At 45.6% G+C, this 25279-nt stretch overlaps 2 long non-coding RNA genes across 2 annotated transcripts; both read left to right on the top strand.

The window, feature by feature from the left end:
* Positions 1-4378: 4378 nt before the first annotated feature.
* LOC125445494 lies at positions 4379-11433 on the top strand. The gene is made up of 3 exons (XR_007246312.1): positions 4379-4454; positions 8952-9065; positions 11395-11433. It is a non-coding gene; the product is annotated as an uncharacterized LOC125445494 (long non-coding RNA).
* A 557-nt stretch (positions 11434-11990) lies between these two features.
* LOC125445887 lies at positions 11991-22646 on the top strand. The gene is made up of 9 exons (XR_007246344.1): positions 11991-12052; positions 12351-12388; positions 14664-14702; positions 16434-16464; positions 17616-17671; positions 18030-18083; positions 19255-19323; positions 20592-20682; positions 21981-22646. It is a non-coding gene; the product is annotated as an uncharacterized LOC125445887 (long non-coding RNA).
* Positions 22647-25279: the final 2633 nt, after the last annotated feature.

The raw sequence follows: 25279 nt of genomic DNA, 5'->3' as shown, positions 1-25279 counted from the left end.
AGCCAAACTGAGGGATGTAGGGTGAGAAAGCCAAGACAGGAGGAGAATCCCAAGCAAGGGAGAACTGGGCAGGTGAAAAGGCGCTTTGCCTTCATGGGAGGTGGATGTTGATTTGGGCCCTCAGGCTGGGAGGAGTGCAGGCATGGGGGTGGGGGGAAGGGCTGGCAGCCTCAATTCCCAGGTGTGAACACCTGTAGAGGTGCAGATGACCTCTAGGTGCAGTTTCCATGAGGCAAAAGTAGTTTCATTCTCTCAAGCTGCACTACAGTCATTGGGAAGAAGAAGAGTTGGATTTATATCCCGCTTCTCTCCTTGTAAGGAGACTCAAAGAGGCTTACAATCTCCTTTACCTCTCCCCCCCCCCCAAAACAAACACCCTGTGAGGTGCATGGGGCTGAGAGAGCTCTGACGAACTGTGACTAGCCCAAGGTCACCCAGCTGGCGTGTGTTGGAGCGCACAGGCTAATCTGAATTCCCCAGATATGCCTCCACAGCTCAAGTGGCAGAGAGGGAATCAAACCTGGTTCTCCAGATTAGAGTGCATCTGCTCTTAACCACTACGTCACTGCTGCTCCCGGTTTGGATGTGGCCCGGATTCAACGACGTCTTGAACACCACCAAACTTCCAAGCAGGGGAAGCTCGCTTTCTTAATTCACTTCCTCCCAAGTTTTCAGCAAGGCCAGTCAGACACGAGTGAAGAGAAGTAGTGCGAAATTCAGCCACCGCTGTTCAGTTTGGCAAAGGGTTCAGCGGCTCCAGCTGGCCCGGGTGTGCCTCCGCGGGGTCTTGTGGCTGTCGAAAAGAGCGCTGCCGTCCGTCCTTGAGCAGCGGATGTTGGGTTTCTTGACTCAGAGGGGTTGACAGGAAATCAGAGGCCTATTCACCGTCCCCTGTGAGCAAGTGACCACATTGAGGTCGAGTGCTTCTGCAAGACGGAACGAACGAGGGAGCGAGGGATGACCAGATGAGAAAAGACTGGCATCTGCTTCAGCTGACGAGAACACCGCCAAACTACAAGGTATGGCCACCTCTGGGTTGCTTCTTGCACCTCTTGCCTTCTTGGATACCAAACTTTCAAAAAAGAAATTTCCCTTCAGCAACTTTGTCTTGAGAATAGTCTCTCTGTCCAGTTAGCCGCTGCTTCCTCTTTTTGCCCCCTCCTGCCTCCTGATTGTAATAATTCAACACATACCTGTGCAGACCTTAACCAGCAATAATGGTTTGTTAAAAATAAATGACAGCAAAAATAAGCTTGTAGAATTGCAACGCCAAACTAATTTGGACCATTTGCTCAAATCCCTTATCTTTCAACAAGCGGTCTCAAACATGTATCCTTTGGGTGAGTTCCACGACGTTTGCAACATCCTACGTTTCAGTGAACCCACGATGAATTGGATTTCTCACCCTTGGCGGTGTAGAAAATGCAGTCAAGTCGCAGCTGACTTATGACTGCCCTGTAGGATCTTCAAGGCAAGAGACGAACGGAGGTGGTTTGCCATTGCTTGGCAATACTTGGAGATGGTCAAATTGGCTGCCATATCATAGACAGAGACACACAACCTCAATATCTTCAACCCGTTTCAAATAATACAAAATCTGAATCCGCTCGGTTCTGGAACGTCTTAGCTGATTATGAACAACTGATTCAAGATATTATCTCCACAATGGGTAAGCATCGGTGTTTAACAATGAATTAGTTCAAACATTTATTTAAAATATTTTCTTTTTTAAAAGCTGGATAACTATTTCAACAGTCACAACCCTGCTTTCCAATGAACTGAGCAACCTTTTTTCTGGGAAAGGAGTTTACATTCCTGCTATACCAGCCCTTTATAAAAGGGAATGGTTGCGAGCAGTTGCCCTTAATCTCAGATAGGGATGGACCACATTACCCTGAGCTGGCTGTACTTTGTTTCCACGCTTGAAATTTTCAGATCCTTCTATGCTGCTCGGTGCAAATGTAGCCCTGGCACCAGGAATGATTTCAGGATTTTGGATGGGGCTTTGCCCCCTTTTTTCCCTCTAACCTTTGTGCAGTTCACTTTGTTTTTAGAGCCTCTTCCCATATGTGGATTTTGTCCATGCAAGTCCCCTCGCCCCTCAAGTTGCCGCTAGGGTGGCCAATGGGGACTCTTCCCTTTTGCACCATTGTAGAAAAACTTGCTGGATGCAGCTCTCTGGCATTGCAATCTTATGCAGAGTTACTCCACTGTAATCTTGTCGAAATCAATGAGTTTAGCTGGGAGAAAATCTACATAAGATTGCATGGTGGATTTGGTCTACTAAGCCACTGGCTTCAGCTGAGGGATCTGCTCTTACTGCCTTGCTTGATCTGCACATTTGATCTCTGCATAGCCCTATTTGTGCCTTTCCTTCTCCTTTCTCCCACATACCCGGGAAGCTAATAGCTTGGCTGATAATTTGGCAAGAAAATCAGGTGAGGGATCCATAATCGCTCCAGGTTGTAGCAATAATGAGCACATTACTCATCTCCTAGTCCACGTACTTCACTTTTTATTTTCTGAATCCCCTAAACATGTGGTTCAAAACCCAAAAATGAATGGATCCCATTTTTCCGAAAGACTGCTGCCAGCTTGCAAGAAAATGAATAGGTTTTAAAAGCGTGTTAGGGTAAGAAGAAAAGTTTGAATTTATACCCCACGGTTCTTAACTCTAAGGAGTCTCAAGGAGGCTTACAAACCATCCCTTCTATACAACAGACACCTTGTGTGGTAGGTGAGGCTGAGAGAGTTCGGACAGAACTGTGACTGGCCCAAGGTCACCCACGGGCTTCATGTGCAGGAGCAGGAAAACAAATCCTGTTCACCAGATTAGAGTCTACCGCTCATATGGAGGAGTGGGAAATAAAACCCAGTTCTTTTCTGCTCTTAACCGCTATACCAATCTGGGGCCTCTTAATTCTCAGACCATAAAATTTTACCATAATGGTGTCAAATATGGATGAAAGTATACATCTTTTCAACCAAAAATGAGGTTAGCACTGTAGTGAACGAATGACATGTACTTCGTAGGATAACATAGTCCCTGCCCGCTCCTGGAGTATTACAGAGCTTTTTGTTGTGCAAGAGGTTTTGTTTTGTTTCCATCTGTCTTTTATCCTTTCGAAGCAGTTTTCATCAAAATGTTCCACACTTCACAACGGGGTGACTTTTCACAACCTCTTGCTCACATGATTGTTCTTCGTAGCTGCAGAATGGTTTTGCAAAAAAAGACCCTCATCTTTGCCAAGACGGTTTTTCCCTACGTGGAGAAAATCCGTTTCCAAATCTTAATTTTTATCCAGCCTTTTCTTACCATCACCTTTGAGAGATTTCAGTAGAACTGTGTCAAAATCAACGCATAAAATAAAGAAATGGTTATACCCAAGTCATCTAAAATATAATTAAGAGCAGGAAGGGTGTTCGGGCTTTGCTTGGATAGCCCAGGGTAGCCTGATTTGGGCCCCTTCCACACATGCAGAACAATTCACTTTCAATGCACTTTACAGCTGGATTTTACTATGCGGAATCGCAAAATCCACTTGCGAACAATTGTGAAAGTGGATTGAAAGTGCATTATTCTGCATGTGCGGAAAGGGTCTTGGTCCGATCTTGAAAGATAAACAGCGTCAGCTCTGGCTAGTGTTTGGATGGAAGACCAAGGAATTCCAGGGTTGCTACACAGGCAATGGAAAACCACCAGGTTAAAAGTTTTGCTTAAAATAGTACAGTTTAGTTTATTAAATTTGATACCTCATCCTTTTCGGGTCCTAGCCGAGCTCACGGTGGCTTACTGACATAGCTTAAAATACATCAAATTTGTCATAAAATCAATTTATAACAACAACAACATTTAAAACATTAAAACATCAAAATGGCGACTAACTGGGTGTCTGCAACGGACCCCAATACAGCCTAACAATCTATCCACCGCTGTCCCATCCTAAAATCGGTTACTATTTGGGTGGGGGAGGAGGGGGGACAAGGTCGGGGTGGGGCCAGCAAGATGAAATGGGCTCATGGCTGCCTTCGCACTTGATAATCATAAATGTATTGTCGAAGGCTTTCACAGCCGGAATCACTGGGGTGCTGTGTAGTTTCCGGGCTGTATGGCTGTGTTCTAGCAGCATTCTCTCCTGACGTTTTGCCTGCATCTGTGGCTGGCATCTTCAGAGGATCTGAATGCAGATGCAGGCGAAACGTCAGGAGAGAATGCTGCCAGAACACGGCCATACAGTCCGGAAACTACACAGCACCCCAATCTTAAATGTGTTTTGCATTGATGCCTCAATGCTTGTCCACAGTGTTTTTCTTCACCACACGTTTACCACAGATAGCACATTTTCCCCCCTGCCTTGGCTTGTGTCTTCTTTTCCAGTTCTTCCAGAAATGTTGGAGTAGCGTTTCAGATACCTAGATTGAGCAGCAGAAGGATCAAAGGTTTGTTCATTTAGGTATGTTTGTACAATTAATATGGGGGAGGGCTCTATCAGGTGCTACTGTCTCCTATCCTGGCTGGGTGTGTGAGAGCCATGGGGAATATTATTTGTTCAGACCTGCTTTTTTCCCCAGTGTGCACCCAAAGTATCTTACAACATCATTTTCTCCTCCTCGCTGTATTCTCACAACAATGCTGTGTGGAAGGGTCGTCTGAGAGAGAATGACTAGCCCCAGGTCACCCAGTGATCTTCCATGGCAGAGATTCGAATCTGGGTCTTCCAGATCCTTGTCCAACACCTTCACCATTAGATCTCACTCTTAGACATCTTAGATGTCAGAAGGGTCTGGCTCGATCAGGCGGAAGGGCCAGCATCTTGTAACAGAGCCCAGCTAGATGCTTGGGGATGGCTCTACATGCCAGTGGTAAGGGAAGGCCCTCCAGTTTGTCCCAGTCTAAGGCTCATTCCACACATGCAGAATAATGCACTTTCAAACTGCTTTCAGTGCTCTTTGAAGCTGTGTGGAATAGCAAAATCCACTTGCAAACAGTTGTGAAAGTGGTTTGAAAATGCATTATTTTGCTTGTGCGGAAGGGGCCTAAGCTTCCTGTAAACGTCTCAGATCCCTGGACAAAGATTCCTTCAGTCCCCTTTCACACACTTACAGAAACATAAAATTAAGAAGGAAAGCACGCGGGTGGGATTGCAGGAGAAAAAGGAACGTCCAAACAGGAATTAAACCCGCCTGGATTCTGACGGATTTACTTCTCCTTTACTGCTTCCTCCTAGCATGGCAAACCGCAGGGCAAGAGAGACGTAGAGGAAAGGACCTTGCTAGTGTTGGAGAAGGGAAACGCCTTTCTTGCCCATAAACCTTTGCGCATTTGGCAAACATGCAAGGAATAGATTGCTGCAGAAAAGCACTTGCAATGAAGCAAAAGGTTAAACTGAGCGATTTTGGACTCTTAAGAGACTTCTAGCGTAGCCCGGAGATCTGAGCAATTGGCATTCGGCTGATTGCTTTCTTGCTCTTGCTTGAGAACAAAATAAAATAGGTGGACTTCTGCAGAACACCCCTGGGCATGCGTGTGTGTGTGTGTGTGTGTTGTAGTCCCTTGTTCTCCCCCCTCCCCTGCGCCCCACTTTAGCAGCTTTATCTCTTGCACTTGTTACCCAATAATACGCATTATTGTGAACTTGTGGCTGACCTTAACTGTTTTGCAAACACTGTCATGGATACGTTTCTTTGCTATCAGAAATGGACCTCCCGTTTTAGCTTCCCGCTGAACTCTCTCCCCTTTCTTGTTGAGTAGCTGCTTCCACTTATGCTGTCATGAGTGTGTGCAGGGGAAAGAATGTGACTTTGTTTTCCACCGGGACTTGTGGTTTGGCTCGCTTGCTTGCAGCTTGAGTACCTTGTCATGAAGACACCTTTCTTTTGTAGTGCATCTAGGCCAGCAGTGGCGAACCTATGGCACGGGTGCCAGAGGTGGCACTCAGAGCCCTTTCTGTGGGCACGTGTGCACAAAGTTCATCATGTGGGGGGGGGGGCAGAAAATCACACACACACATACACACACACACACACACACACACATATCTAGGCTGGCCTGGGCACAATCCTTTACCTGGGAGTAAGCTCGGTTGCTGGCAATGGGGCTTGCTTCTGAGTAAACCCTCCAAGGGTCATGATTCACCTATTCCAGGGGTAGGGAACCTGCGGCTCTCCAGATGTTCAGGAACTACAATTCCCATCAGCCTCTGTCAGCATGCTGGTAGGGGCTGATGGAAATTCCTAATTTATCTGAAACCATCTGGAGATTAATAGCTCGAAGCATTGCACAGTTGCTTCCTGGAAGCTTACTCACAAGGTAGCAGCGCAGACCAACCGTTTTTTCTAATCTAAAACCTCAGTATTCAGGTTAAATTGCCATGTTGGCACGTTGCGATAAATAAGTGGGTTTTGGGTTGCAATTTGGGTACTTGGAAAAGGTTCACCATCACTGATCTAGGGCTGTGCCTTGATTAGGTCTGAGGCCCCCCGACTGTGTACGCTGGTATATGTGGGCCTTGCGGGGACAATATGGAGAATGAGTTCTTTGGAATAGTAGTGCCTCAGCTCTGACCTTTTGGGCATTCTCTGCCCTAAGTTTCCACAGATTCCAGTGGCTGCAGATGCTGAGTGTCTGAAATAAGTCGCCTGCACTTTCTGGCAGGGGTGGGCAATTATTTTTTCCATGGGGCCGCATAAGAAACAGAAAATATTGTGGAGGGCCGGGCCAAAAGGCTGAACTCAATTCTGCATAATAGGGGCTGATAAGTGACAGACAGGTGCACAGATCAACTTGGAATCAGTGGCAACAGTTCTGCATACAACACTATTTGGCACAAAGAATCACAGGCAACCTACCTGCATAGTTGTCCACTATGACAAATCAAGCAAGTGGGGTATGGCTTAGAATCCCTTGACCTACTTTTCATTGACTGGTGCTTTTGGCCCGCGAAGCGGTTGCCTTGGTTGCGGCTATGGGCTTTAAGCGCTCCCAGCAAGGCAGGGGCAAGAGAGGCGCTGAAAGCCCTCAGAAGCGGCAGCCAAGGCAGCGATACCAATGGGCTTTCAAGAGAAACGCTTATAGCCACTTTTCGCGAGGGAGTGGCCTTTCTCAGAGGCCCTTTCGGCGCGGTGGCAGGAATGAAAAGGGCGCGGCAGTTCTAAGCAGTCCTCCTCTTAGGCCCAGGGCCAGGTCTATCATCACGGGCCAGTCAAGTCATCAGCGGAGCTGGATGTAGCTGAGCCATATAATGGCCAGGTCTGACCCAGGGGGACATATGGAGTAAGGTATTCCCCGGGCTGCAGTCACTTAGTTACATGCAGGGTGGACGTAACTCCCCCCCGCCCCCCACCGGGTCCATACACTACACACATTCATAGCCTTTATTGGCTCATGTTCATGAACTACAATTCCCATCAGCCCCTGTCAGCATGGTCAATTGGCCATGCTGGCAGGGGCTGATGGGAATTATAGTTCATAAACATCTGGAGAGCCGCAGGTTGCAGATCTCTGGCGTATACATTAATCATAAAGTTACAACATGAAACACAATAAAATTTAAACAAATAAAATTTAAACAAATAATTTTAAACTTATTTAAAACAATCCATTATCTCAGACAGAAATTTTATTTAAAATTATCCATTATTTAAATTTTATTACATTTTATTTTATAAATTTATTTTATTTTATAAATTTTAAATTATTTAAATTTTATTTAAAATCATCAGTTATCACAGACAGGGGTTTTATTTAAAAATGTCAATTATTTAAATTATATTTGATATTTTATTTTATATATTTATTCGATGCAATATATTTTAAACTATTTAATTTTTATTTAAAATCATCAATTATCTCAGACAGAAATTTTGCAACTGAGAATAATCCGCATCTGAATTGTCCAGGAGAAATGTTAGTTTCTGTTCATCTGCTAAACCATCACATTGCACAAAGATTTGTGCCCGGAATTTTGACCTTATATGCTCCTTTTTTGAGCAGTAGAACAATGTATGTACTAATGTTTCTACTTGCCTGGTATTACAATGACAAAATCTTTCAGACTCACATTTGTCATTGTAATGCACAGATCCTCAAACTTGACTTTAAGACCTGGGCGCCAAAAAAGTTGTTTGGCAGTGGTGGGGGAGGACGGAAAACTCAGATTTTGTACCGCCCTACATTTTCCCTAGATATGCTTGGGTCTGTTTGGCTTTGTTTCCCTTTGTTTGTTTCCCTTGCCTCACTGAGTGATCAGTCGTCTTGTGATACCTTTTGTTCCATCCCAATATTGGTTGGAAGGAAGCAGACGTTCTCATCAGATGCTTTTAGACTGGCTTCTGCACTGCGGGACAAGTTTATGCGCACCACCCAGAGACCTTCTCCGTCTGCAAATTGCCTCCAACCACATGAACAGTTGGTGGTCTGAACTGCCTATGTGTTGTGACTTCTTATGATGGCTATAATCCAGGAAGTATGATGTGACTGGATGGCAAAAAAAAAAAAAATCTTGTAGAGAGTCAGCGTGGTGTAGTGGTTAAGAGCAGGTGGATTCTAATCTGGAGAACCGGGTTTGATTCCCTACTTCTCCACCTGAGTGGCAGAGGCTTATCTGGTGAACCAGATGTGTTTCCGCACTCCTACATTCCTGCTGGGTGACCATGGGCTAGTCTTTGGAGCTCTCTCAGCCCCACCTACCTCACAAGGTGTCTGTTGGCCAGGAGGAGGAAGGGAAAAGGAACTTATGGCCACCTTGAGTCTCCTTACTGGAGAGGAAGGTGGGGTATAAATCCATCCATCCATCCATCCTCCTCCTCTTCTTAAAAAAAACCTTCCTTCTTTTGTTGAGATTGCTTTGAATTAACTATTGAAATCCCTTTCTTTTTGTGCTGTTTGATGGATTCCTGAGGTTTCACAGTTCCATTTAGCTTATTTTTCTCCATTGCTTTCCTGTGTTCAGGACTGAGCGCCAATCAAGATTGAAGCATGAGCCAAGTGGAGCTGCTTTGGGCTGCCGTGTCCTTGATGCTGTTGGGAGCTCTCGTGAGCATGTGCATGAAATGTCAGCAGGGTGGTAAGGACCCGCCTCCTCCCTTCCCAATTGCTTTTGAGTCTTCTCATACATTTTTGGCAGCTTGAAAATCCTGACCTGGATAGGTGCGTGGCTGAGACGGTTGCCTCCAGAAAGAGGCAGGTGTTGCCCCAAAATCTAAATCTTTGTCCAAAAGGAGCTGTAGGAGCGGTCTAGGTGAAGAGTGCACCAGGTGGAGATCTTTCAGCTCTTGGCCTAGACAATTTGCTAAGCATGCGGTGCTGAAAAAGTCACCAAGGAGCAGCAGTGGCGTAGGAGGTTAAGAGCTCGTGTATCTAATCTGGAGGAACCGGGTTTGATTCCCAGCTCATACCTGGGCTGTGGGAGGGAAAACTATCTGGGGAATTCAGATTTAGCCTGTACTCCACACAAGCCAGCCTGGGTGACCTTGGGCTAGTCACAGCTTCTCGGAGCTCTCTCAGCCCCACCTACCTCACAGGGTGTTTGTTGTGAGGGGGGAAGGGCAAGGAGATTGTAAGCCCCTTTGAGAAAGGGGGGATATAAATCAAACTCTTCTTCTTCTTCTTCTTCTTCTTCTTCTTCTTCTTCTTCTTCTTCTTCTTCTTCTTCTTCTTCTTCTTCTTCTTCTTCTTCTTCTTCTTCTTCTTCTTCTTGTTCTTCTTCTTCTTCTATGTTCAACCTCACCTTGTCCATCTTTAAAACGGGTACAGAAATAATACCCATGACAGCCGTTTTCCACTGAATAAATCTCCAATCTTTTTCCTTAATGAGAGCTGCTTCTTAATAATAGTAAAAAAAACCTCAAACATACTCCCCCCACTCTCACTGGCAGGCATGTTACTAATGTTTGTTCTTTTGGAGAAACAGAACACGGAATATAGAAAATACCAGAATGGGAGCAGTCAGCTAAGCACTGGCGTAATGCCCATTGGGCAAGGTGGGCAGCTGCCCAGGGCATCACCTTGTGGGGGGCATCAAAATGCACTGCAGGTTTGTTTTGCGGGTATTTTTAGTGGTTTTCCATTTTTTTTTTTGGCCACCAGGGGCGCAGTTTTTAGACTGCTTGGCACTAAAATTTCAGCCTATCATCAGGAGACTGTCCTTATGCTACTCCCCAAGTTTGGTGAGGTTTGGTTCAGGGAGTCCAAAGTTATGGACTCCCAAAGGGTTTCTCCCCATTGTTTCAATGGGAGCTATTAGCCACCAGGAGATGGGGGGCTACAGTTTTGAAGTCCCATAACTTTGGCCCCTGAGTTGAAACTGCACCAAACCTGGGGGGGTATCATCAAGAGACAGACTATTACTTGAAAATATTGCCCCACAGCCTGCAACCCCGTGGCAACAATGTAGAAAACTCAATGCAAGACAAAGATTCTTGGGCAAATTTCCTAGGATGTTCCGCAGGAGGCATTTTTGGATGCTCGCTGCTGACAAATTATCATCTAGGTGGTAAAAGCTTTAAACTTGGTGCAGTTTGGTTCCAGGGGCCAAAGTTATGGACCCTCAAAACTGCTGGCCCCATCCCGTAAGCTCCCATTGGAAACAATGGAAATTAGAACACCCACTTTAGAGGAGTCGCAACTTTGGACTCCTTAGACCAAACCTCGCAAACAGGGAATAGCATAGGACAGTCTCCTGATGATATGCTGAAATTTTGGTGCTGATGTAATAAAATGCACCTACAGGCACAATCCTGAATTACCAAAAAGTTTTTTGGTCATGAGGTGAATTGGCGCCCATGGGGGGGGTGGCATCCCAGCTCAGGTTTGCCAGGGCTGGATTTGCCCAGGGCTGCCTCGTCGCCTGCTGGCCCCTAAGCAGAGGGGCAAAACTTATAAAGTAAAACCTTTCTTTAAAAAAAAAAGGCTGAGAGCTGATTCTTTCTTGGGTCTGCTAGAGAAAACACAAGGGTCTCAGCTGATGAGCTACCTGTTGGAGACACAAGGAGTAATGGGTTCAAGGTGAAGGAAAAAGACATTACAGCAAACCTCAGAACCGCTTTCCCTGACAGTAGGGCTGTTCAGCAATGGAATCACACTACCTCGAGGAATTGTCTTAGAGTCTCCTTCTTCTTGGAGGAGTTTTAAAGAGAGGCTGGATGGCCATCTGTCAGGAGTGTTTGACTGTGTGTTCCTGCATTACAAGGGGTTGGACTTGATGGCCCTTGGGGTCTCTTCCAACTCTATGGTTCTATGAATAGATGCACCTGCTTTGGAATATCTTGGGGTGAACCTGCTTTCCTTTGTATTCTCTTTTTTAGCTGCCCTGTTTTTGCTATTTTAAATTATGTTTCATTTTTTCTTTTTGGAGTTGTAGGCATGGCTCACAAATTCTCCCTCCTTCTCTGTAGGGAGCAAAACGGAAACCGAGGTATGAACAGCGGATGAATAAAGTAGAAATAAAATCCCATCACTGCCTCCCACTTTATTTTTTTTAAGCTGCTCTGCTGCAGATTTTCTTGAGGAGATAAGTGCAGTGGTGAGTTCGGCCTTCATTGGCACCACTTGGTGAGGCTTGACCATCATTTTTATCTGGATTCAGAGAACTGGTTGCTGAATACACCACTGAGTCCTTTTGGAACTGGTTATCAAATTATTTGAATCCTACCACTGAATAAGTGGTATCAGCCAATGTGTTGAATGGTTAGTGTCAGACCACGGCTGGGGAGGGTGGGGCTCAAATCCCTCCCGTGGCCCAAGATCACCTGTATATAGTGGTCTTTGCCACAACCAATCTTATCACCTAAATGTATCACAAAGATCTCTTTTCTCCTTCCAGGTGTGAGACCAGCCCGGGGGAATTTGAGGTGCCGCTCCTGCACAAAGTGGTGAGTGTGTCAGAATGAGAAGTTACTAACATGGATGTGATACTAGGGCCATTAACTCAATATTATGTCACTATGTCAATATTTCCACCTCAAAATTACTGCTTGATATCTGGTTTCCTGTTTTTCTTGTAGTATCCAGACAAGAACAGTTGAGGTTGCCACACAATACCTCAAAGAAAAGGTAGGCAACGTCATATTGCGGGGAGGCTGAGAACCAATGTGGTATAGCAGTTAAATTAGGGTCTGGGTTCAAATGCCTGCTCTGCTGTGAAGTTTGCCTTGGGTCAACTGCTGACCCCCAGTCTCACCTGCCTCACTAGACTGTTGTGAAAATAAAGTGAGGAGAGGGAAACCTTAGTTGCCTTGAGGGCAGGGCAGGATAAAAAGGCACTAAATGGGCTGAGGAAATTTCAGGTAATAAAGACAAAATTATAAATAAATATTATTCCCCCCACCCCCCCACCCCTGCTTCATTTTAGCAAAAGCAGAAAGCATCGCTCAATTTCAAGTCATGCTGGTAGGTATTTTTTAAAAAAATATTTTATAATGATAAAGCACACTTGAGCTGAACTTCATGGTCGAATCTGGGGGTGGGGGTGTTGCCTTCTGGATGTGAGGTGAGCCTGCGTCGGCTGATTTGCCCTCCTTGGGGCAGTTACTCCAGTGGAGGGGCAAAAGAGTGGATGTTGTCATGCTCTGGGATGCCCGAACATGGCACTGTGGGTACCGTGTCAGCATTCCCCCACCACAGGGATGGGTCGGGAGCGTTCCCAGGGGTAAAGCCAACTGTAGTCCACCTGGCCTTTAGAACTGGGAATGCCACAGCCTGGGCTTTGGAGCAGTGGTATGCCATTATAAAATGGTACTCTATGCCCCCCCCCCCCATGCCCAGCCACTGGTTGAACTCCCCCTGCCTCCAGTGTGTTGCACTGCTCAGGGGGAGCCTCGTAGGAAAGCTAGCTGCATTTTAAAATGCACGTAACTATTCTCCACCCCTTGGAGCATTGTCGCTTCTTAGCCCCGGTGTCTTGCCAGCCTAGCCGTTAGAAAAGCTGCTCAGGAGAGTGAGGAGAAAGAGATTAAGTGCATTTAAAATGCAGTTGGCACTGTATCCCCTCCAAGTGTGTGATGGCTGGCGACAACAGCGGGGATGACAGGGAGAGTTCATCAGGGGGGTGCGGTGTTGGGGGGGAGAGGGAGGGGGTGGGTGCCAAAATGTGCCCTCATGTGACCCAGCTGAATGGTGCCTGGAGTGGTATGCACTATACCCCACTAGATACACCATTGATTTGGAGTAACTTTATTCAGCCATATGGAGGACTTTCAGGCAGCGTCCCCCCTTTTTTTTGGTCACACCCCAGCACCGCCTGAAAGCCCTTTGGAGGTGGCTCAGTAGCTTCCGAATTGGACTATAAGTCTCATGCAGCTGGCTGTCAGGTTTTTCCCACCAGTGTCACAATGGGATTGCAAAGATTTTGGTTGGATCGTCATTCTTTGCTTCCATCCCAGCAATGGGAAATAGGAGGTCAAAAGCTCCCTTTTTACAGATGATAAACAGAGGACAGATTCAATCATGTTTTTACATGTATTTAGTTACATTATGTATCGTCTCCCTTTCTCATTTGGACTCCAGGCGGATTAAACAGAGTGAGTCAATAGAATTGACAGGGCGGGGAACACGAGAAACAATGCAGTAGAGTTGTGGGACCAATCAGAAATCTCGAAGCAGAACTGAAGCAAAGCAGAAGGATTGATGTGACCCATTAAATGATGAAAAAATCACATAGCAGGATCCTAAAGTCAGCATGCCAAACACAGTAGCTTAGGGCACCCTAATAATCTCTCCAAATACTAAGAATTTAGTACAGTGCAATTCTATTGCCTGGTAGAAAAGCCCTCTCTTCACTGTGTCATGGCTCTGGGCTTCCTTGGTAGGCTCCCATCCAAGTACTGACCAGAACAGACCTTGCTTAGCTTCCAAGAGCTGAGAGATCAAGCTCGCCTGGGCCATCCAGGTCAGGGAGAGCAAAATTATTGAAGGAAGATGTCGCAAATTTGAGAGAGAGAGAGCTGCATTGGCTCCCACTAGAGTTCCGGATCATCTTCAAGGTGTTGGTGTTGACCTTTAGGGGCCTTATAGGCCTGGGACCATCGTATCTTCGAGACGCATCACCACCCCATATGTCCCTGTCACGAGCCTCTTCGATCCAGTTGGGAGCCAATCTACTGAAGTCCCTGGCCCTCGGTGATCGGCTGGCCTCACAAGACCAGGACCTTCATGACTCTGGCCTAGCCTGGTGAAGCATCTTCCCCAACTGTCCAAGGCCCTGGAACCTTGAGCGTGGGGATTCTGCAGGGCCTGTAAAGGCCAGACTGTTCATGGGCCTTTGGAAGCACCGGCATGATGGTGCCCCTCCCCTTTCATGGCCCTCTACCTCATGGCCCTCTACATCTAGGACCTGCCATTCCCTCCCTCTCTTAGGAGAGGATTTTGAATATGGAGCTGCTGGGCGCCATTTTATATTTATTATTATATTTTTTATTGTATTTTATTGTAGTATTTTATAAAGATTTAGCATTTACTGTTTATCACTGCTTTTAAAAGATTTAGCCATTTTATGTTATATTATGTTTATTGTTGTGCACCGCCCGGAGCCCCTCGGGGATAGGGCAGTATAAAAATCTAATAAATAAATAAATAAATAAATAAATAAATAAATAAATATTGTGCAAAAAAGTGGTAGCTTGAAAAGTTCCTACACTTACGGACTTTCCATTCATCTTGCTTTCAGGGGACAGTGCACAGACTAGGTATCAAAACGTCGGGAAAGGTACGTGTGCGATTTTTAACATGTCTCAGGTGAAGAGAGGAAATTAGAGACTGAAATTCAGCCTTGGCTGTTGGTGTCTGCCCCCCTGCCTTCCCTTATTTCAGCTGCCCAATTCATGCGGCTATTCTGTGTGGATCCTGGGAATGACCTTCAAGGATTTGGAAGGGGTTGCAGGAATTGTGGAAAATTCTCTGTTCTGCACACAGGGTGTGGTAGATTCCCGCCCAGTATTGTAGACTGAGGGCATGAGAAAACATGGCGTGTCTGAAACCAACTGGGCACCACAATTTAAGAAGGATATTGACAAGCTGGAACGTGTCCAGAGGAGGGCAACCAAAATGGTAAAAGGTCTGGAATCCATGCCCTATGAGGAAAGGCTTAGGGAGCTGAGCATGTTTAGTGAAGAGAAGGTTAAGAGGTGACATGATAGCCATGTTTAGATATTTGAAGGTTTGTCATGTTGGTGAGGGAGCAAGCTTGTTTTCTGCTGCCTCAGAGACTAGGACAGGGAGTAATGGATTCAAGGTGCAGGAAAAGAGATGCCACTTAAACATTAGGAAGAACTTTCTGACTGTCAGGGCTGTTCGACAATGGAATTCGCTGCCTCAGAGAGTGCTGAGTCTCCTTCTTTGGAGGTTTTTAAACAAAAGCTGGATGAACATATGTTGGGAGTACTTTGAGTGTGTGTTTCCGCATGGCAGAGGATTGGACTTGATGGCCCTTGGGGTCTCTTCCAACTCTATGATTCTAACTAATGAGTTAATGGCAGAGACGACATTCAAACCAGCAGCTATCTGATTTGTAGATCCTTCCTGCACTCTCAGCTGCTGTCCAGTGCTGAATTTAGATCAGGGGTCTGCAACCTGTGGCTCTCCAGATGTTCATGACTACAATTCCCATCAGCCCCTGCCAGCATGGCCAATTGGGCTGATGGGATTTGCAGTCCATGAACATCTGGAGAGCCACAGGTTGCAGACCCCTGATTTAGATGAAGGGAGGACGTAGGCTGTTCCACTTGTGAGTCCCTTCCCAGTCCCCACCCTCATGACTAGATGGAAGAGTGTTTTAAACAACATCGAGTAAAGCCAAGGATAATGGGTGTTTAAAATTCTGAAGTAGACAATTCCTCCTCTAAAGGACATAAGATATTATTGTTAAATACCGTAGCAATTGGGGAAAAAATGCTTAAATGTTAAAATTAACACAGCGGAAAACTTTTGCCATACCTGAATGTTGTAAATACCTTCAATTTTTTTTGTTCATGCTCAAATTTGAATCTGAAAATAAGTGAAATGAATCTTGAACATTTATTAGAAAGGAAAACATGAAGAGGTGTTCTCACAAAATGGGGCCTGCTTCAGTGAAGTCTTTGAAAGACAAAATCAATGCCGAAATCAACGCTGGTGTCAAATTATTGACTTAAGACAGTATTATTTTGAAATAGAGTGGAAGGAAAATAATTGAAGGGTTGTTAGAGACTAAAGTGCATTGTGATGCATGTGTAAGAAAAGTCCATGACAGTGTCAAAAATATTCTACACCTTGGCTGGAGGCCCCCTAGATTTTGAGGCCTAAGGCTTTGGCCTACTAAGCCTATAGCACTGCTGCTATCCTACGTCAGTACTTGAGTGTTAAGTTCAGAAAGGACTTGAGGCTCAGCTTGGGCACCTCAGTAATGTTTAGCTTATCTGTATGAATTTAGGAGCTAACAGAAAACCACTTGTCCTTTCAGAATCCCAGACGGACCAGGAAGCAGCATATGTGTAAGTCCAGAGTAGCGATCGGCTATGGGGCAGTGTCTTGAGACACTTGTCACCCCACCCTGGCTAGACGCCAGTGGTTTGTTTTCCTGCAATCCTTGTTCCAAAGCAAGGAAAAGAGATTCCCAGGGTGGTGAAGTGGTTAAGAGCAGGTAGATTCTAATCTGGAGAACCGGGTTTGATTCCCCACTTCCTCCACCTGAGTGGTGGAGGTTTATCTGGTGAACCAGATGTGTTTCTGCACTCCTGCGTTCCTGCTGGGTGACCGTGGGCTAGGCACAGTTCTCTCAGCCCCACCTACCTCACAAAGTGTCTGTTGTGGAGAGAGGAAGGAAAGGCGCTTGTAGGCCACCTGGAGTCTCCTTACAGGAGAGAAGGGTGGGGTAAAAATCCAAACTCCTCCTCCTCTTGAGAACATTGCCTTCCGCTTCCACTGGCCCTCTAAGCAGGATAGGTTCCAGGTTTGGGTGAGGGATAAGCTTCACCCCCTTTGCTCTTAGGGTCTGCAACCTGTGACTCTCCAGATGTTCATGGACTACAATTCAGATGTGCTTAGAGCAGGGGCTGATGGGAATTGTAGTCCATGAACATCTGGAGAGCCACAGGTTGCAGACCTCTGCTCTAAGTACATCTGGATGCTTCACCCTCCTAGTCTCCATCTCCTCCCTACAATACACATTTCTTCTCACTCAGATACTGTCTCTGGGGTCAGCAAGGTGGGACTTACAGGTGCCAGAGGCTGTCTGCCAACCAGACCTCAGTGGTGATTTCGTCACAGCGCAGTGGCTTCAGGGGCAATCTGGGATTGCTTGGTTGAGAAAGATGCCCAGGTTGGGTAGCTCTCAAGGGCAAGCATGTCTTCCTGGCTGCCTTCTCCCCTGGCGCGCACCCTCATCAGAAAGTGGGAGCTTGTTTCTTCAAAAAGGAAGGGGAAAGGATTATTCACATGCACTGTGGAAAGGTCTCCCCCTTTCTGTTGATTTGGAGAGGCCAAAGTGAGATCGGAGGTATAGAACCCCTGAATTACAAAGGGGATAGTTGAAAACCAACGAACCAGATGGACCGTTGTTCCGACTTATGGGTAGTCCTTCTCATCTTTGATGCCGACAGTCTGTATTTATGAATTAAAACCTTCATTTGTTTCCCTGTTTCAGTCAACCCATCTGTGCAGATTATTACAACTGTGGACAATTCATAAGACCACCCAGCGGTAAGCTTGATGAAGAGACACTGTTTAACTCTCCTGTAGTAAGAGATCAGCCAATTCTTCCCAAGATTGGTGGGGGAATACAAGTGATGGGTCTGATCCTCTAATGTAGCTGGTTGGTCTGGAACCTCCATGCACAGCAGTAGAATACCTCAGAGTACTGGGAGGGAGGGAGAAGTAGTGTTGGCCTCGTGCCCTGCTTTTGGACTTTTGCTGTAGTAGATGGATTCCTCTAACGTTCTAGTGTTCCAAACCAGATTTAATGTTATCTTTCCCCAAGCGATTTGGTCAAACCCTCCCAAGATGTTTTTTCCCCTCTGCTTCTGTTCTATGGCAAATTTCACCTTTTCCTCACTTCCAGAGGACTCTTTGCACTATCAAAACGTTGCTGGACCATCAAATGGCTCTCAGTGTGGTAAGTTTTATTGGCCAGGAGATCTTCTGCCTTTCCTTTTTAATGCACTGCCAATCATTATTGAAAAGAGCATCTGGAATGATTCCTACAGTATATGGGCTGGGCTTGTCCAGGCTTTATGTAATTGCAAACGTGTTTTGTAAGAGGCAGAAGGATCCACTTGCTTTTGATCCACCTGTGACAGTGAACCATTTGTTTTGCCAGTTCAGAGAAGCGGAAGGGCTCTGGGTCAAAGTAGGGAGCACCAGTTTTCCCTGCAGAACATCGCAGGTTGTCTAGTTCAAACAGATGCCAATAGGCGATGGGGATTTTGGTGCCAGAAACCCTGGAAGTGCCACGGCCAGTTGAACAAATGAATACTGACCTAGATCGATAGATTTGGCAGCAGGTTGCTTCTTATATTCATATAAATCATGTTCAGTCAACTGCCCCTGATTTCAGCCGTAACTGATCCTGTTACTTGTACTTCATAAAGCCTGAACTGGATCAGAGGAGAAAGCTTGACGCTTTGCTCCTGAGACTTTGGCTAGCCAAAGTTGCACAAATGTACTTGCCCCATATATTTGCCTACATTAAATATACCCAGCATTTATAGTTTGTTCTCCTCATGCATTATTTTTTTAATCCTTACAACAACCCTGTAAAGGAAGTCCATATTAATATGTGAAATTTTCCTTCCTAACATGGCTAACGAGGACCCAAGAGCTCTGCTTGGTCAGGCATAAGGTCCATTTAGCTTCTTGTACTGCTTTTAACAGTGATCTTCCAGGCCTGCCCAGGAAGCCTGCGTAAGGCTACAGCAGGGGTAGGGAACCAGCGGCTCTCCAGATGTTCAGGAACTACAATTCCCATCAGCCTCTGTCAGCCTGGCCAATTGGCCATGCTGGTAGGGGCTGATGGGAATTGTAGTTCCTGAACATCTGGAGAGCCGCAGGTTCCCTACCCCTGGGCTACAGCCTTCCCCTACTGCTGCCTGCATCAACTGGTATATTGCCACTGAACATGGAGGTTCTAGTATTGTTTTCAACCAGCACAATTGTATAAACCTTAACGGCTATTTGAAATTGTCACAGGAAGAAAATAAAAGATTAACTGGAGAGGGAGGAAAGGTTTGGAAAGAAGGCGCAAGACCATTTTAGTGACCTTCCCATTCTGTTTTTGTTGTCTTTAGGAATTGCAGACGTGGGCATCTACGAGAACAGCGCAGCTCTCGTGTTATTCCAAGCCCCACCTGAGTCAGGTATGGGCTGGGCTTTGTTGAGCTATTGGTTAGAGCTGTGATAGGTTGCAAAACACACCTCTTGCACAATGCTCTGTGTGTGCCAGTTGGCAAGGCATGTCTTTGAAACTGTCAGTGACCTTGCGCAAGGCGGGGAATGCATCCAAGAGAAAAGGAAAAAAATGTGGGTGGGAAAATGGCAGGAAATGGTACTGCCCCATTCAGCCTTGAAACGGCTGCTTGAGAGAAGAATCTGGGATGCATGACCCCACGGAGGTCACAGGCGTATCTAGGGCAAATGTAGCTCAGTGCAAAATCTGAGTTTTCTGTGCCCCCCCCGCCCCCCCCGTAGGGGCGGTTGCCCTCCCCCACCACGACCAAAAAACTTTTTTTGCACCAGGTCTTCAAGTCAGTGTATGGACCCAGGGGGAAGGAGGAGGGGTGTGGGGGTGATTTTCCATGTGACCTAATGACCGTAGCCTGGGGAAATTTGACCCCATACGTCCCCCTGGGTGGTACACCCCTGACTGAGGGTGAACGGTGGCTGTGGGATCACACGCACTGCTAAAAAGGCAGGACAACGCATCTGTGGATGTTCTGTTGTGCTGATAAGTGTGACAGGGACTGTTTAGATTTCAGTATCAGTGCGCACGAAACTAGACCAGTATAGTTATGGACCGAATGAAAACGCAATGCACGTTTGCTGCAAAGTGGCTTTTTCTATTGTCTTATTGCTGAACACCCTCTTAGTCTAATGTACAAAAATGTACGTTAAAAAGCAATATTGCTGAACATATATCAACCTCTCATTTTACGTTTGCAGATATCACAGCATTACCCCGGATCACTTCTCAAAGCTCAAACATCACCTGTTGTCAGTTACAGACCATACATTTGTTTATAACAATTGAATTTGAGGATACATTTTCCTCTTGCAACACAGTCAATGAACTTTCAAACCGTTGTTGTCTATTTGTTGTAATTCTTCTGTATGCAATATAATTGCCAAATATATAATTAGGTTTGTTGCTTATATGTCTGTTCCTGTCTGCCTTAAAGAGGTATCGCCTTTTTCTTCAATGAACGTAATGTTACCATAGAAAAGATATCTTGCAATACCGATACATCCAAGGAAACTCCATATCTCCGTATCTTGCGTTTTCATTCGGTCCATAACTATACTGTTTAGATTTCCCATGCAACGCGCCAAAGCAGCTGGGTCCAGGCCTGGGAGGCACAATATCCCCTCTGCCTTTCAGTTTGACTCATGAATGGTTCTCTCCCTCCAGAAAGCTCGAGTGATGATGAAGAGGCGGATTATATCAATGCCGGGCCTGGCTTGGTGCCAAAAAGCAGATAATCACACGGATGTTCTCATCTGTAAGTCTCCCCTGCCCCACTGGGCTGGAACTTGCGTCAACCTGTTCTGTTAACATTCTGAGCTGTGAGCCCAAACAGGGTGTGCTGTCCAAACCACAGTACCCTTTTGATAAGTCTTGCCCTCTGTGTCCACATCTGCGAATGGGGCAGGGTGTTTTTAGTGGTGGCCCCTTTCAAGCGGACTTCCCTTTCCCACTGAGGCTTGCCTGGCACCTAGCCTATGTTTTTTTAGGCAGCAGGCCAAAACTTTTGCCTTCACTGGGGCTTTCACCTAAAGCAGGGGTGTTCAACTCTGTTGTTTTTCCGCCGCCCCCGGTAGGGACTGATGGGAATAATAGTCCATGAACATCTGGAGGGCTGAGATTGGACACCCCTGACCTAAAGGCTTTGTTCTATTTTAGTGGTTTTGCAAAAATCTGCTTCTACCCTGTTTTACAAAGGTCGTTTTAGGCGGCTAATGTTTTGTTTTTACGCTGCTTGGTTTTTTTAATGACTTGAAATTTTTAATTCTGTTTATGCTCATTTTATGACTTTTTAAAAACTTTGTGAGCCACCTTGAGCAGCTACCTGGAAAGGGCAGCCTGTCAACATTCTACCAGAAAAAAAAATCACTCGTTGCAGAACAAATTAAAAGAACAATCCCTGTGTCGAATCTTCTTTTCCCTCCAACCATAGCAAAATCCAACACCATCTCCCTCCACCTCTTCCTTAAAAGGTTAGCCACCTTGAATATGTACTATAGAAAGACGGAATAGAAGTACTTTTAATTTTTTTTTTAAAAAAATCAATAAATAAAAATAGCTAAAGGCAAACACAAGAGGGGGAAACCTCAGTACACAGTGGTTTGGCCTATCGTTAGGTTCGAAACGGCCTGCTAACGTTGAATGCTAGCATTTTACGGGAACTCAAGTTTTTATTTAGTTCAAAAAGGCCTGCTAACGTTGAATGCTAGCAGTTTTGCGGGAACTCAAGTTTTTATTTAGTTCAAAAAAGCAGATAATGATTTCTGTTCTAAAAATTCTTCTTCTCCTCTACTGTACAGTAGTCGACAAATACCAAAAGAACCACATAATAAACCAATGCTCCCAGTCCACAAGGGACGGAATTAAAAGGAATAAATGAAGAGCATTCTCTTCTGCTAATCTTGGGGTGGCCTTAAACAAGCTGCTATTTATCAATCCCTGTAATAATGCTTGCCTACCTTGCAGGGCTGTTGTAACGATTACAACACAAAATACATGATGCACTTAGAACACCAAAATACTATGGAAGGTTTTAGTATTCTTCTCTTCATTCAGGTTTCCTGTTTAAGAATTAAGAATGAATGACTCATCAGTGACCACGATTTCATCAGTCTTCCCAGACAAGAGTATGATGCCATTCAGTATTTCCAAGTCTTATGCAGCTTCCTTCACGCTGATCTACAACTCTGAGCAAATACTCTGACTTTGAGCAGGACTCCATTCCAAAGTCAACCAGAACGGGGGGAAGAAAAACGGACAGTTTATATTTAAAAATAACCAGATGGTGGTTCATGAACTTCATGCATCTTCAAAAGGAAAAGGGACGCTGATAGAACTTAACACCATGTGTAGTAAGGGATGGAATAACAAGAGTTATCTGTGCTGTGTAATAGTTCCTGAATTTTTTTTACTGGTCAGAGCTTTTCAGTGCTATGTAAGCAGCTGGATCTTCTCATCTTGAAATTTTAGAGTCATCAGTTTATAAGGCTGTTGTTTGTCATAAAACAGAGAGAAGAGTTACCTTCTCCTGCCCCGTGCCTCAAAGGTAGTGCTTATTTTAAAGCTTCGTATGCCTTTGGCAGATCTGGATGTCCAAACATACATCTTAATATCAGCGTGAAAGGGGTAATCAGAGAGCCAGCGTGGTGCAGTGGTTAAGAGCAGGTGCACTCTAATCTGGAGAACCGGGTTTGATTCCCCGCTCTGCCACTTGAGCTGTGGAGGCTTATCTGGGGAACTAGATTAGCTTGTGCACTCCAACACATGCCAGCTGGGTGACCTTGGGCTAGTCACAGTTCTTTGGAACTCTCTCAGCCCCACCCACCTCATAGGGTGTTTGTTGTGGGAAGGGAGGGAAGCCCTTTGAGAGGGGGGGAAGGAGATTGTAAGCCCCTTTGAGCCTCCTTACAGGAAAGCAGGGATATAAATCCAAACTTTTATTCTTCTAATTTGTTAGCCATCAAAACTACATTGAAGGAATGAATATAAAGCTTTTTTATAGTCGAAGACAAACTGTGGGTGCTTCTAGTTCAAGACTGCCTACTGTGATGTGCAGAAGCTCAGGATAAAAGGCCTTTTCCAATTAGCTGCTACCTCAGGGCTTTTGACTGAAGATATTTGAGTGCTTGTGTTCTGCCCCAGAGCCTTTCACTTCTGCAAATAAAGATGTGTTCAGCAGGGTTCTTTTCCCTTCCATTAGTTCATTTAACTGCTTAATACTCTGCAACATTTTTTATCTGTCAAGTGTATGCTGAGGTTCCCTAACACTTGAAATCCTTTGCTTGAAGAATTTGACTAGGATCTGCTGCAAAACAGCTGCTATAGCCCTTTCCAACCATATGCAGCTGACCCATTGGTTCACCTATCTCAGAATTATCCATCCTGTCAGCAGATAGGACTTTGCCTGCCCCTGATATCAAAGACATTTTACCTGAATACATGTGGAATACATGTAGAAGTTTACAGCTTCAATTCTAGCTAAGCATGGTGTAGTGGTTAAGAGCAGATGCACTCTAATCTGGAGAACCAGGTGATTCCCCGCTCTGCCACTTGAGCTGTGGAGGCTTATCTGGTGAACCAGATTGTGCACTCCAACACATGTCAGCTGGATGACCTTGGGCTAGTCACAACAGCCCCAACCACCTCACGAGGTGTTTGTTGTGGGGGGAAGGGAAAGGAGATTGTCAGCCCCTTTGAGTCTCCTTACAGGAGAGAAAGGGGGGATATAAATCCAAAATCATCTTCATCATCTTCTCAGGGAGTCGACCCCTAAGCTTCAGCCTGTGTAAAGATCCCTATATTTATCACATTCCAAAAGCAGTACAAAGACCTTCTGCAAACAAAGAATCAAAGGGTCAGGAAGCTGAAGATTTTACTTTTAAAAGGGCATTATTTTGTCAGGATATTGAAAATTGCAAGGTGGTCATATGCTGGTCTAGAATGACTGGAATGTAACAGTCAGCAGAATTGTAAAGGTCGGAGCCTCTCTGTCTGGGTCTGCAGTGATTGGCATGTAACAGTCAGCAGAATTGTAAAGGTCGGAGCCTCTCTGTCTGGGTCTGCAGTGATTGGCATGTAACAGTCAGCAGAAGTGAAAAGGTCACAGGCCAGGATGATTAGATCTAGCTACCGACGGCTGGACAAAACTATATAAGAAGACCGTATAATTCAATTAGCACCTCCTTCACCTTCAGGTTCGGGCTCAGACGATTGTTGTTAGGAGTAGAGAGTGGATAGTTAGATGAGTAAAACATTGTTATTTTGTTCCTTTGGAGAAAGAAAGATAAAGCATTCCTGCTGGAACGTAAATCTACTGTCTGAGTGTTTTTATTTTCTTATACTGCAAGCAGTTACCCTGAACTTCTAGTAAGGCTGAGTTGGCACCTAGTCCTTTTCCGCCAGCACTAGGCCAACAATTTGGCTATGGGCCCAGTATCCCAACCACTGAAGCCAGAGAGTGTCGAGGCAGGTGACACGATGAGACATCCACCATGTGCAGTTTGCCTTGAACGCTGACTGCAGGGAACTCGCTACGGAGTGTGAAAATGCAGAGCTTTCTCATAATGCGGAAGATTTATGGGCTGTAGTCGACCCACCTAACCCAGGTACAGCAGCAGAGCAGAGGGCAGATGCCAGAGCCAAGGTCCATAATGTTGGCTGTGGAAAACTCCCCAGCCTATCTATCTACGGGCTGCTGAGAAGGCTTCTGACTGCTGGAAGGTGTTGAAGGACCTGTACCAGACGCGAGACTGCTGGTTCCAAGGTAATCTTGACCAGACGCTTATAAATTTGAAGCTGAAAGGAGGTGAAATGTGGCCAACCATGTCCAACAGCCGCGCATTAATTCATTCGGCCGAGCTGGAAGACAGGCATGACTTTCACTGAACAGCATATAGGGCCTATATTGTACTGAGTCTTCCCCAGATGACAGCTGGGACAATTTTTTGTCTATAGTATGCAGAGCATAAAGGAAGATGATTTGACTCTAGACTATGTGACTGCACGGCTTCTGAGCTCCAGAAACAAAGAGAGAGTTTGCCTTGAAGCCACAGCCAGAGAGAAGCCTGCTGTTTCCAGGAGGGCAAAGTGAAAACCCAGCTTTCCCTGAACTGTCCAAGGTCATATGCAGTTTGGTTGTTCGCTGTGGTTTTACCAATCATCTTCTTCCGGTGAATGCCCACAGAAGGGGAGAAGAAGGGCCAGCTAAAGGACAACGGGAAGAGGAAAGAAGGAGCACTACTTGACGTACTGCTGAGAACCGATGTCCAGAGAAACCAACCCATCTGGCTCTTTGACTCTGCCTGCTCAGAGCATGTGAATGCTCATCACTCATTGACTGAGGAGTCCAAGGCAAG

The sequence above is a fragment of the Sphaerodactylus townsendi genome, linkage group LG16 (assembly GCF_021028975.2).
Source record: "Sphaerodactylus townsendi isolate TG3544 linkage group LG16, MPM_Stown_v2.3, whole genome shotgun sequence".
In the NCBI taxonomy this organism is placed as follows: Eukaryota; Metazoa; Chordata; class Lepidosauria; order Squamata; family Sphaerodactylidae; genus Sphaerodactylus; species Sphaerodactylus townsendi.
This window is presented reverse-complemented; position numbering and strand designations above follow the sequence as displayed.